This window comes from Akebia trifoliata, chromosome 5 (assembly GCF_017979445.1).
Source record: "Akebia trifoliata isolate Shusen 1 chromosome 5, ASM1797944v1, whole genome shotgun sequence".
NCBI lineage: Eukaryota > Viridiplantae > Streptophyta > Magnoliopsida > Ranunculales > Lardizabalaceae > Akebia > Akebia trifoliata.
In genome coordinates, this window is record NC_141379.1 from 25,302,519 (window position 1) to 25,308,518 (window position 6,000).

Genomic DNA, 6,000 nt, shown 5'->3' on the forward strand with positions numbered 1-6,000 from the left:
AAACTTTAGATGATTTTCTGAAATTTAAATTGTGTGTTGAAAATATTTTTTGTATAAAATCAAATCTTTACAAATTGATGGGGGTGGTGAATATGGGAATACTAATTCTAATAATTTTTTTCAGTGTTTTCTTGCTGAACATGACATATCTCATCGATTTTCATGTCCTCGTACACCCGAACAAAATGGGGTGACTGAACATAAACATCGACATATCGTTGACACCATCCTTACTCTTTTGGCTCATGACAACATACTTCATGAGTATAATATTGCTGCATATTTGATAAATAGACTACCTACCAAAGTTTTGTGATAAGGTCCCAATTATTCGATTTTGGGACCATAATTGCACTAAGATTACCATTGCATAAATGTTAGTTCCTTTAAATAATTGCAAAATTATTTCATTTATCCAAATTAATAGAGCAAATTAGATTTTATTGTTAATTGTAGATAAATAAAGCGCACGTGAAAGTTATTAAATCGCGAAACAACTATGGTTACAATATGCGAGCCAAAAGGAAGTTTCCAGAAAAATCTCGATCGATTTGGGCGTCACGTCACCGCGCCGCGGCTAGGCATGACCGCGCCGCGGTCATCTCGAGGAATTTGTCCTCGAGATTTTCACAGAAGCTTCCAATTGCTTCGGTGGTTGTAACTGAATGGGTAGTTCGAAGCAAATCATCCGAAAAGTTGACCCGATTGCCCGAATGAACATTATAAATTTGAGGGTTGATTTCAAAGAAGGGGTCCCCTCTAGGGTCCCTCTTAGGCTCTTCTCCTCTTCTCTTCTTCCATAATTTTTGATTTTTCTTCTTTTAATTCTCTGTAATTTTTCCTTTGGGTGAGATCTTGAGTGTAGTGAGAACATCAAGAGGAACCATTCATTGTTTGTGTAATTGTTGGGAGAGCTATAAAAGAAGAATTTCGGATCGATCATCATCTTCATCTTCTTCACCTATTCTCTCTTTTCTCTTTTATTATTTTTCTGCAATTACAATGCTTGCAATGATTGGCTAAATTCTCATTAGAGAAGTTAAGGAAGCCATAGCAAATTAATCCCTCTAGTGTAGATTTAAATTCTTGTTTTGCTTACATGTTTTAATTCTGAAAATTCTATTCTGATTAAGGTAATCCAACTTATAATTCTGATCCAACTTAGATAGCCATTACTTAGATAAGTTCAAGAATGGCTATGCTATGTGAAAAATTAGAAGATGAGTTGGGCAATCTCAATCATACTAGTGTTTTCATGAATATCCTTTGATTACTCTTAAGGATTTAATTGTTCCACCGTCCGATCCATGAGCAATGACTTGCTCCATGGATTGAGTTATATTCCGAATTTATCTACATTATGGATTAATTGCAAAGGTTTGATTAACTTCTCTAATCTCTCTCTCTTAGATTTTCAATTTTTCTTTTCTGTTTTTAATTTCAATTGCAAGTAATTTTCATTTCATTTGTGCAACAAATCAATTTTGTTTTTAAGAAAAATCTGTTCTTAATTCTGTTTTGGTTTCTAACCGAATGAATCTTTGAATCTTCATTGTCCCTATGGAACGAATTCGACTTACCCAAAGTCCATTTCTTAATCTCTATTTTTGCATCTCTATTGCAAGCTCTACAACCGATCAAAATGGCGCCGCTGCCGGGGACAGCGAGTTGATTCATTTTCCAATTCAGAAAGTATCCGAAACAGTTTCCGAAACAGAACCGAATGTGTTTTGCTTGAAACAGAAGCCAAACGAATAGAAAAAAATTGAAAAAAATTTCATTACAATCCTCAGGATATCAGAAATTATTTCCAATTTGAAAAATCGATTTTCATCAAAATTTTACCGCGCCGCGGTTGTCCCTTGGTTCGCCGCGGTGATATGGCAATATTTTCTGCTGATTTTTGTTGAACAAGTTTCTGACATCATGAACATTGTAATGGTCATATTGGTTTTTTTTCTTAGTATTCTGATTTGAATAATTTTGTTCTGTTTAGGTGAAGGACTCGACGGAAGTCGACGGAAATTGACGGAAGGCGACACGTGGAATTTTTATCCACTAAATTGGTTCCATCACCAAGAAGACAGCAACTTCCAATTCTCTGTTCATTTTATTTTATTTTCTTAGAAAACAATTTGTATTAGGAACTTGAACTTGTATTAATTTTTAATTTCATCCGAGAGGGCTCGGATTGTAATAGATTTAGGGACGGACGATAGTGGGACGAAACTATCTCAGCCCCTCAGGTTCATACACCAAATTTGGTGTTGGTGGCCCGAGTCAACTCAACTCAATCATCCCTTGTCTAGAACGGGAGGTAAATTTCAAAACACTCACGCATCACTCGCTAGTGAGTTTCTGTATTGCTTTTGAGTGACTAATCTATACACATTGGATTGCACCTAGTAATAAGGGCACCCTTACGAGGATGACACCATAAGATAAGAATCGGAGTTCATTACCGATATCTTGCCCTTCTAGGAAAATCAAATTCACAGTAAATTAATTAATTAAAATTTGATTAGACTGGACTCTAGGTTCCATCGAGTTCATTAAGCAAAGCTAATCAAAACTTGCACCAATTGCACTTCTTGATCGTGAACAGTGCCTAGCACAATCTTGCCCTGTAGTTCTACGTGAATTCATGGGATAGACTACGTCTATTCAAGACGAGAGGTGATCTAAGAGTGCCCTTGCTCAGCATTGTGCGCCACCTCTTCTCTGGAGATTAAACTAGCTGTTTTGATTTCAGAGATTTGGGTTGGAGGCTTTGATTAATCCTTTGAATCAGTTAGGAGCTGTCTAGTTTTAGGAACCCAGTGATCACGTGTGAATTCCTCCCTCTCTTGTGTGCAAGTCCATAGTGTATGTTACAGTAGATACAGAATCTTGAGCAGATTTACATCGTCATGGAGTTTAGGAGAGAATCCTTGATCTCATGCGGCTTATGTGATAATTATGGTCATTCTCCCGAGCATTGTCCGAGTCAGCCCATGCTTCATGCTACACAGGCCAATATGCATCATTCTCAAAACTCGTATTGGATGCCGACACCTAGTTCGTTCGACCAACCATACCACGCAGATAATTTGTTTCCCCAAAATTCCATACCGTGTCAGAACGAGTTCACTCAGGGTAGTCATTTTGGTAACCATGAGGATTTTTATTTGCACGATACTTCGATGATGAATCCAACCATAATTTCCCAATAATCCTATGATTCTCAACATTTATCTGATTACAGAGCTACAGAGCCTGAGCCAACATCCACTCACTCATATTTGTCTTCTCCTCAATCGTCGTCATTATAGTCTATGATGTCTGCCTTCTTAATTTAACAACAACAGTTAATCCAACAACAACAGCTCCATCAACAAATGTTGGTAAATCATCAACAACAGTTGTTAAATCATCAACAATAATGGGATATGGGTCAAGCCTTAGTCAACATAGGAAATCAATTGAGTCACCTAGCGTTATCCTTAGAAGAAGGAAAATTTGATAAATTTAAAAATGAGGATATCTCAATCCTAGAAAATCCACCATTCTTTCAAAATAACCTTAGTGACCAGTTCTACTCTTTTGAAGATCTCGATGATTGTCCATCAATAATTGATAACCCTGTCTCAATTGAAGATCAAATTCAAACTAATGAGGTTACAATTCCAATCGAAGCAACGATGGAAGTCCAACTAGGTCAGCTTATTGTGCCCTTAGAAGAAAGAGAGAATGGTCAATTTTCAAATGAGATAACCCATGAGAGCCAACCAATGTTTCAAAGTCCTAATGAGTAAGGTGATTGTACAAATTTAGCTAAACAAATTGATCCGCCATCAGAAACAGTCCAGGAGGAATTAACAATCAATTCTAATTTGTTAGTCACACCAATTTTGACCATTATTGATTCAACTTCGTATCCTATCCAACCCATCATTTCACAAAAGTGTAAAGACCCTTCATGTCTTACAGCTTCCATTCTTTTTGGGAATATGATGAGTGACACTTGTTTTGAAAAGGTGATGACACTAAGAACTAAGGACAAACGAGGGTTGTTGATCATTTTTAAAAATAATTTCCAAGTCCTAACGATGGTAAAAATTTGTCTACCTATCAATTGGGGTGGGAAGTCGATCGTTGTGTCCGTCAAGATGAGTGTTAGGAAAATTTCTAGATATCAGACCTTTTGATAGGTCCGGCTGAATACGTTAAACTTAGCGCTGCTTGGGAGGCAACCCATGTGCTTTTATTTTAATAAGTAATGTAGTTAAGAAATAAAATTTTTCTTAAAAAAAAAAAAAAAAAAAAAAATTGCTTCGAAAATTCTCATTGTTATAACTTTCATTCTTTTCAGATTAGTTGTAACATGACTTTACACATTAATGCTCAATCCGTTTCAGGTGTGATCTAACCTTTTATTTTTCCTTACTGCTTGCATATTGAGGACAATATGTCATTTAGGTTTGGGGGTATTAGGTTAGTTCACAATTGCATTGCATTGGTAGTTTAGTTTCAGATTTATTTCATTGCTAGTTTAATTTCATGTTAAAAAAAAAAAAATTTTAAAAATATTCAACACTTTCGAAATATTTTCTTCAAAATCTTTGTATATATTTTTTTTACATATGAATTTCAAATCTCTGGCTCATGTTCTAACTTTTGATTAAAAGTTCTTTTTGGTTATTCCTCATTAAGAAAATTATGAAAGAATTACTTTAGAAATTTACTTCTGATTAAATATTTGAAAAGATAAGATTTTTTTGGAACAAAAGTTGACCCTCTTCTCTGTCTAGAGTGTTAGGGAAAACCTAGTCTAGTGAACTATGACTTATTTGTCCCTTGGTTGGCTTGTTAGAAGAAAAACAGAACTGGAGTTAGTATTACTTAGACAGCAACCATAGGATTAGACTGGGTACCTTGAAAAGGGCTACCTGCTTTTTGTAAAAAGAATACCAGAAAATGGTGAAGTGTGATAAAATCTAAAAAAGAAGCAGAAAATACGAGAAAAATGTTAAAGATGGCTAGAATTCAAAAATGAAAAAAGAGTCCAATGAGATCAAATAGTGCAGTAGGTGAAAGCCGTCAATGGTAAAAATGTGAGTAAACTGGAATATCACAGATAAAGCCCCTTAGAGGTATTAAAGTGAATATCCACACCTCTCACAATCCCAGACAGGATGCTTAGTTTCGAGTTAGAACTTAGGTAGAACCGACCATTCTTAGCAGTTAGGAGGTGAAATCTTGTTCTTAAAAAGATGTTGCTTTTAAAAAAAAAAAAAATTCAAAGAATCACACAAGCACTCAAGTTATCTTTCAAATTTTCTGAAAATGAGGAATAAAAACTTAGAACTTTGTTCAAACATAAATGACCTTTGACTGATTTATGAAATGTCGTTATGTTCACTTTACATACTTTGATTTTGATTTTAATATTTTTGTAAAATGTTAGAATTTTGTTGGTATATTCTTTCACTGCAAACCCTCACGAGTCAAACTCGTCCACTAGGGGTAACCTAGGGGTTTAAGGGCTTACTGCATAAGTTAAATGCAGTCGGGAACCTCACGAAAGAGGAGTTGTTTAGATTTAAGTTTTGCTCGGGACTAGCAAAATTGAGGTTTGCGGGTGTGATAAGGTCCCAATTATTCGATTTTGGGACCATAATTGCACTAAGATTACCATTGCATAAATGTTAGTTCCTTTAAATAATTGTAAAATTATTTCATTTATCCAAATTAATAGAGCTAATTAGATTTTATTGTTAATTGTAGATAAATAAAGCGCACGTGAAAGTTATTAAATCGCGAAACAACTATGGTTACAATATACGAGCCAAAAGGAAGTTTCTAGAAAAATCTCGATCGATTTGGGCGCCACGTCACCGCGCCGCGGCTAGGCATGACCGCGCCGCGGTCATCTCGAGGAATTTGTCCTCGAGATTTTCACAGAAGCTTCCAATTGCTTCGGTGGTTGTAACTGAATGGGTAGTTCGAAGCAAATCATCC